Source organism: Ambystoma mexicanum, chromosome 12 (genome assembly GCF_040938575.1).
Source record: "Ambystoma mexicanum isolate Mex_15411 chromosome 12, UKY_AmexF1_1, whole genome shotgun sequence".
Lineage (NCBI taxonomy): Eukaryota > Metazoa > Chordata > Amphibia > Caudata > Ambystomatidae > Ambystoma > Ambystoma mexicanum.
This window is the reverse complement of record NC_090936.1, coordinates 459,914,146-459,922,557: the sequence shown is the minus strand read 5'-3', so window position 1 is coordinate 459,922,557 and position 8,412 is coordinate 459,914,146. Positions and strand designations below refer to the sequence as shown.

The following is an 8,412-nucleotide window of genomic DNA, read 5'->3' as shown; positions in this document are numbered from 1 at the left end:
CCTATGGTCATGGACCAACAAGTATCCACAACGCTCAGTATGTAGTACCCAAGCAGGGTAATTGCTTGTTTTTTTATATATAGTTATACAAAATACACTACTCAAAATGACACATAATTTCTCATGATCATACAAGATGAAATACACAAGAACAAAAGTATGAACAATGATTAATCCATTTTCTTGTGTACTGGAGCGGAACATGAAGCCTTTACTGCCATGACTTGATGAACAGTGTTATACATAGAACTACTGAACATTTTACAAAGACATTGACAACAAACAATACAAAGTTCATTCAAAGAATAGTGACAATACACTGTGATTCTTTAAAATAAAAAAGGGTGCGTCTACACCAGGTGTTTCAGCCGTCTATGTGGGCTAACTGAGCCTCATATCTAACACGGCCTTCATCAGTATGGAGGACTGTATGAGAGTAGTTCATGGAGTGCTGTGGACAAGGAAAAAAGATTTTATTTAGGGGAGTGCTAAGCGAATAATTATCTAATTAGTAGATAAACTGTGCCATGTGACAGGTATCATGGAGGAACACAGCTTACCTATGGCGATGATTCACCACAGGCACTCGTGTGGGAGGCCATCTCAAGTAGGGGTCCCAAAAGTGAGCTCCTATTTATCTGAAAAAAGGAGCAAGGGGGGATTTTAACTATTTACTCCACCCGCGCCAACTCAAAGGTGTAACTCGCGCAGGAAAAAATCCTGGAAAAAAGGTAAGATTCCTAGCTGCTAGGGTTACAATCATATGCCCAGCGCACGGAGCGATCTGCGTGTGTTAAATACCTATTAATGGTAGGCTCGGGCGGTGTGTTTCAGCCCCGTCTGGCACGCGAGGTGCTGCAAAATTGTGCAGAAAGCGCTGAGTGACTCGTGATCCAAGTTTCCAAACCGATTACCTTATGTATTAATAACACTCGACCATTCCATATAGGTTTAGCCAATTCTCTCACACGCCAGCAGACAAGGATCATAGGTACACGCCCATGCCATAACTGGAGCCATAACTTGCCGCTTCTAACGGTAAGCGAAAGGAGACCACGGTTCCTTCTCTCTTGCCTCTAGACCTCCTGTCCTTCCCTTCTTCGTTCACAATTTGCTTGTTACTTTTCATTATTAATCAGAAACCTCCTTTGAGGTCACAGTTCCAGCACATAGCAGGATCCGCATTTTCTTCATTTGAGAACCCGGGCACAAGCTATTAGGGTAAGAGACATACCTACATTCACCAATCCAATTGTCTGTGACTTCTGGTGACCTAGACCCTTTCTTTTAGCTGGTGTTTGGAACTTGAACTGTGGGGAAACTTCCATCCACACAAGTGTTTCAGCCTGTCCCAGGGATTGGCCGGAATCTCCACTACCCTCGGAGCACACCAAGGGTTTTCTTCCCCACAAGGGTTTTCCTGGGGACCACTCCTCGTTTCCATTGTTTACGGCAATGCGGATTGGCAACCAGGTGGGCTCTCAATACATCTAGCTGACCTCCTTCTGGATCCAGGTTGGTGGTTGTCTGCTTCTTGGCTGTTGACTAGGTGCTTCAGTTTTTGTGTTCATCCAGCCCTAGCATAACAGCTACATTCTTGTTGTGTGTCACTCTGTACTGCTAGACAGGTGCATGCAGACAAAGTTCAACTTTCACGCTATGTCATGCAGAGTTGGCTGTTCCATTTGTCACCTGCTCCTATGTGCTGCCTTGTCACAATGCACATCTGAGCTGTCTGCCAACTCATCTTGTGGTGTTCCCAGAAAGGCTCAGTGGACCTTGTTTATATCGCCTAATGCACTCTCTGTCTCTTTGCACTTCACAGACCTTGACTAGAAGGCCCACTTTTGGCTGTACCTACTCATGGGCTTTTCCCTTTCCACACCTCCCTGCAGGATTTGTTGACCATGGTGTTGTCTGTGGATTTGGATGTCTGGATCTCGCCATTGTCATTGAACATTTGAATGTCACATGTGCATTACTTTTCCCCTGGTATGTGTATCAACTCGACATTTGCATGTCCCCACATTGTGCGTTTACACCACTGTTGAATGTCAATGTCTCCACTGTTGGCATGGACATGATGGGTGGGGGGGGTCAGTTGTCAGCAAAAGTCATGCATCTGTTGCTTACTGAACAAAGTGTCTGAATGCACAATGTCTGATGGGTGCGTGTCCTGCCATTTGTTGTGACTGTGAACCTTGAAGCAAATATGCATTGTTTCATATTTGAACATGGCTCAATATATCTTTTTCTGTACAGGTGCAGGTGACGATGCACCAGATGCAGAGGAGGAGGAAGAGTTAATGGTCCATCAGACCACCAGTGGGGATGTGGTGTGGCAGGCTGTGAGAACCCACTGGTGCTCCAGACCATTCTCAGTCGTGCTGCAGACTCTTCGGACTCAGCTGGCTTTGATGTTGCACCTCATGTGTATACCTCAAAGAGAGCAAGAGTGAGTGCCCCAAAGGGTGGATCAGATAGGGGCATGAGTCTACAGCGGGCCAGCTGGCTTCACAAGGCCAGTCAGTGGTTGTCCCCCCGTCTGCGGTGGTTACAGCTGCAAGGCCAACCTCCCATGATTTGGCTTCCGGTCCTGGGGCTTATGTCCAAGGGAGGTTTGCAGACCTGCAGCCAAGGACAGGGGTACCACAGCAACAAGCATGGTCCCTTGCATCTGGCCACCGTGGGCCCTGCACACATGGGGGACATGTGTAGGCTGGGGAGACAGAGTGGGAGCAGCAAATGTTGTGTGCCACCCTCCGACATGGAAATGTGTTGGGCAAAATATCGAAGGGGATGGATAAGATGGCCAAGTCCATGACCATAGCAGCAGCCCGGGCAGAGCAACAGCTGCAGGTCATGTGGTCCTTATGCCGCTCCGACAGACTGCTCATGGAGGCAAACATCAAGGGCTGACAGGCTGATCTTCAGGCACACAGTAAAGCCCTGAGGCGTAAGATGTTGGCCATGAGAAACGCTATCCATGTGGCTCTCACAGCCACTAGGACACTGATCCATTATGAGATGGATGCCTTCTGGCAGACACTCTCAGAGCAACTCAATGCATCACAGGTGATTGTGCATACAGACTCTGCAGCCATCCGTGACGAAATGCATGCAGACCTCACCAACCTCACTGTGCTGGTGCATTCCACCGTGTCACGGCTGCCCGTGGCCACTGAAGACCAGTCCTTGGCACTGAATGGTGAGGCTCCAATACCACGTCCACCTGCAGATCAACTGCAGGATGGGGGTACCAGCACATACCAGCCTCCTGGTCCACCGTTGCTGTGAGGTCCAGGAGCCCATGGAGGGTATTTCTTTTTCTTTTTGCCTATTTTTTGGTCCACTCATGAGTGGACATTGACACGCAACTACCCCTCCCGGTTCGATGTGTTAAAATCGCAGCAAAAATGGCCGTTTGCAAAAATAAAAGCATGGCGAAAAGTCTGTGGTTTTGCCATCGCATTCCATGTAATGGATGCAGGGGACACCCTCGCAACCCCTGACCCATTTTACTATTTAAGTGGAGCAGCTGACACCCCTGCAGCCCCTGCCCCCTTAAATGGTATAATGTGTACACCTTTACACATTTTTGCAGTGTTTTTTTTACAAATTACGTTTTTGCAGCAATTCTATTACTGAATATCCCCCTGCCCCTCCAGGGTGGCCACCCCCCCCCCCCAGTCCACGAAGGACATTTTTTATTTTTTTGTTGCCTATGGCCCGAGTTCATTCTTGTTTTTGTGTTCCCCTTGATTAGGCATGGACAATGTTTTGTTATTTTTTCTATTCCCTCGGGCCGGATGTTGGCATGTGTTTTTTTTTTTTGCCCTTTCCAAGGTGTATTTTTTTTCCACCCTTGAGATGTGCAGTTCACCTCTCAGGGGCATGATGAATGCAGTTGTGGACAAGCAACCATGCACAGTCATGTCAACTGGCATGGTTGCCTCGTGGGCAACAGGATGGCATGTGCAGGTAACATTGGGTGGAGGGAATATTGTCGCATGTCTGCTGTATGTATGATTGTGAACTACGGCTGTTGTAATGCATTGTCCCATGTGCTTTCAGTGCTCCAGTATCATGCAGTGACTGCACTCCATGGGAGGTCCAACATGCCCCCTTTCACATCCCTAGTCCACATGCCCTCTGCCAGGCACTGGTACTCCTCTCACACATTTGGAGGCACAGTTCCTGGTGCAGGTGATGAGGGAATCACATCATGCCAGCTCAGTCAGCAGGTAAGCATGTGGACTGTCTTGCGTGTTGTGTCAGGGTTCTTGGTCACGTTGATATTTGCATGCAGTACACATCTTGATGGACTGGGGAGTTAACATTGTGCCACATTGAATATCTTTGCCGATTTGTGTCTATACACATGCATGTGTGTGTATGTGCAGTTACGCGTGTGCATTGTTTTGGTGGATGAACTTAGATAAGTGACCCCAACATTGGAAGGGATTGTGCAGCACTATTCACACTTTCCCCATTGGCATTGTTTCATTAAGTCTGTATGTACATACTGATTGACGGCATGCATTCACTGTGCATCTGCACTCTGTGTATTTTTGAACTGCAACATTTGCCTCAATGACCACAATGATATCTCCTTAGTGCCACCCTTCCACTTCCCCTGTCCACAGGTTTCTGACCGTGCCGTGCAGGTGTACTATCTGTGCACACTACTCTCTGACCTGTACCACTTCCCAATCCACTCCCTTCTCCACTTGCATGGCCTGCCCAGCCATAGCACTGTTCAGCATGCACCAGACACGTTCATTGACATGCATCCTCATCCTCTGCTGCAGCGCTTCATGACGTAGCTTATGGTGACTCAATTCTGGCATTTTGTGTGCATTGACTCTACAGGATATGCTGGTCACACTTGATGCATGTGTGGTTGGATAGATATGCGCATGTATTCCCATGACTGACTGCTTCTGTGTTACCCAATGAGGTGACTCTTTGTACAGTGTTTGATTCTGTTGGTTATCTGCACCAGGGTGTCTTACAAGTTTTTGTTGTTTTGATACCCGCTTCTGCAATTGTATTCGCTCTCCCCTCTTGCTTCTCCACTCTTTTTGACTGCTTACTCTATTCTCTCCTCCTCTCCCTTTCTTGCTTTTCCTATTTCCTACCCTCCTCCCCTCACTTTCTTCTATGCACTTACTCTATGAAAATTGTTCCAGGACCTAGTACGATAGCAACCTCGTCTGTCTTCTCCTCCATCCCTTACTTGTGCCCCACACACCCCTCCAGCACTATCCGAAATGTCGTCAGGCCTAGTACGATTGTCGCTTATTTTGTTCCTCCCCTCCATTTCTGCACCCCTCTCCCTCGCCTTTTATTTTTCTCCAGCTCTACCAGAAATGTTGTCAGGCCTAGTACGGTAGTTGCCTGACTATTTCTATTTCCATTTCATTCCTACTCTCCCCCACCCATCCTTGTCAATGTCTTAGCTCTTGCACCATCTGAAATGTGGTCAGGCCGAGTATGATAGTTAATTTCACATCCTTTCTGTTCATGGCCTGTAAGAATATCATTGTATTTTCCCTTGTTCCCTACCTTGCCTTGAAGTGCTTTGAAACGCATTGTGTATAGGCGCTATATAAATAAACGATCATATCATATCATATATCATCTGACACTGTCAGTGAGTGTACATTGCTTGCCCACATTGTGGTCCCATGCATGTGTGAGATCATCCACTCCCCACAGCTTGTCTTTGTCTGTTCTCCCCATGTGAGTTTCAGGTGCCCCCTGGAATCCATGCGCATTTCCTGGAACAGTCTCAATCAGGGTGTGTGGTGTGTTGGGGGTGAGTGAACAGCTGCATGTTGTCCGGATGTCCATTAGCAGATTTGTGGTACAGGGGGTGTACGTTGATTGCTGCAGGGTCTTAGTATATGGTTGTAGTGCCTTCGTTGCAGGGATGTAGAGTACATGGGTATTTTTTTGATTTGCATGCCATGGTGGGTGTTGCCTGTGTATTTTCTGATGTACAGCGGATGATTGACCTTTCACATGTGCCCATTCTTTGCCAGTGTTCCCTTCACCGTCAGCCACTTTTGTCCTTCATGGACCACTATATGTGATTCCTATCCATCTCTGTCCCTTATGTGCGCTCCAACCAGGATTTTACTTCAAGAGGTGTTCATATCTACGTCTTCCTCCCTAGTGTGGATTGTATATGCCCTCACCCACTGTGATGTCAGACATGTCCGTCTTCATCTCCGCTCCAAACAGTGCCCTCCTTGCAATGCTTTTTCCTGTGCCTCTCGCTCCTGCTCCACTCCACTGCTCGCCAATTGTCATCTGTGTGCTGTCTCCCTCTTGCACTCTGCGATCCTTGTACACTGGGTGGTGCATGCCCATTTTCTTGTTGCCTACATGAGTTGTCATGGGTGCCCAGTATCTTTAAGTTGTTGCAATGCATGTCTTTGCACATTGAAAATGTATTTGCAGGCGGGATGCATTGGATGCAAGCCAGGTGGGTACCATGTACAGGTAAGTGAAGGGCACTCGGGGTGTGACTCGTGTTGTCGTTTGGGGCAGGTAGTCTGGCACTGTGTGGGGTCCCTTTTCTTTTATTTGTTTTGGGGTGAACAGGTCCAGCTTCGTGGGTGCATGTGACGCATGGTGTTGTTATGCTGGTGTTTCTATACATGCTTTTATTCTCAAGATAATCATGGTGCCCCTGGTTGTGGGATCCTATTTGGAGGTGGCTAACACTGTAGGCTTTTAGTTGGTGAGTTGTCATGAGGGTGGCTGGGCCAGCTGTTTGTGTGCTGTATGTTTAAGGTGGTGGTGAGTGTTTCCTTGCCCTTTACACATGTGTCTTGGCTGCCACATGGCATCCCATACAATGATTTTTTAACAGTAATTCCTACCCACACAGGCAGTCCAATATTGGTACTTTTTTCCCTTCTGGGGGTGCGGTCCCAAGCCAAATACACACACAACAGCATTTCTGCTCATTGGTGGGATGCAATGTACTCCACAGACCCCAGGCACACATGATTGTCCATTCTTTGTTGGTTGCCATGGTGACCATGTACCATGCAGTTTGCACCGTTACTTATTATGAGGCCTGTTGACATCTGCTGGGTGCACCTCAATGCTCCCTTCTGTTCAATGTACATTTGACCCAGTTCAATCCATTCCTGCTGAAGTCTGCCTTCTCTTGCCTTTCCGGTTACATGCTCCTTTTGTGTGTGTTTGTCCTTTGCCTCTCTTTCTCATTGCATTCTCATGTCTGCTTGTGTATTTCTTGCCAGTTTCATCAGTGACCTGCCTTCCAGTCCGACAGCTGCCTCTGTGAAGTACTGCCTTCTGCAAGATTCTGCTTTCTGTGCAATTGGTGAGATTTTGTCTTCGCTTGTTCTTGAGCTTAGCATCATCGGCTCACCTGCCAGTATTTACTGCATTGCCCCACTGCCACATTGAGGAGAGGATGGCATTGAGAATATTGCGAAGTTGCTCCTGGGTTTCCATCCTCTCAGTGTTCTCTTTTTGGGGTCCTTAAGTATCATGTTGACTGTGGCCAGATGCATGTGTTGGGAAGGTACCATTAGCATGATGATGGGTAAGTCCAACATGGCCCTTTGCTGCATGGCACTCGGGCGTGTGAGGGGGGCAGTGTAGGGGTGTTTGGTGGGTAAGGTGTCACGGTGTGTTTTGTTCATGTTGCATTGGCATGAGGTGGGTGGATGTAGCTTCATGTGTCCCAAGACACCTTTTGATGGGTGGCTGGTGAGTTAGTGTATGCATTTGTTGCACGTCACTCAGGGGGGCACATGTTGATGTATGTTTGGGTGCATGGAGGTATTTTGCCAGCCCTCACATTGATTTGTATTTCTCTACAGATGATTTTGCCATGGAATAATGGATGCAGGAATAGTGGAGGAAGTAGCAACTATATGCATGCACATGAAACAGCATAAGTGTTTGGTGGTTCCCATACCAACAGAGGGGGAGTTTGGTGGACTGCACTGACCAGATGATGCATGCTCACATGGAATGAGGTAAGATGTCCATTTCTCTTGCAGTACACTTTTAAGGAAACATTTAATGTACGGGACGGAGATCGGTTCAGGTACATTCAGATAAGGCATTGTATTTCACAGAAGGTAGTGAAATAACGAGGGCACTATTGGGATTAGAATTGACTATGTGAGAGGGAATGGTGGCGAAAAGCACCTCACGGCTCTAATGTCTGCTGGATAAGGTGCTGCCGGATGACAGACTTCCATACATGGACTGGTGGGAAAGGGACCTGGGAACTACAATTGCAGAGGAAGATTGGGGACAGATTTGGAAATGCACGACCAATAAGGAATCAAAATATTAAATCTATTACAGGTGGTACCTGACCCCACAGTGCATACATAACATGAACCCACAGTTTTC

At 47.5% G+C, this 8,412-nt stretch overlaps 1 long non-coding RNA gene across 1 annotated transcript in view; it reads left to right on the top strand.

Moving 5' to 3' along the window:
• The first annotated feature begins 5,717 nt into the window (after positions 1-5,717).
• The window catches only part of LOC138512978 (uncharacterized), a 38,822-nt gene continuing 36,127 nt past the window's right edge, over positions 5,718-8,412 (top strand). Inside the window, exons 1-2 of the long non-coding RNA XR_011281646.1 lie at positions 5,718-7,363; positions 7,869-8,027. This is a non-coding gene — a long non-coding RNA (uncharacterized lncRNA). The remainder of the gene's footprint in view (positions 7,364-7,868; positions 8,028-8,412) is intronic.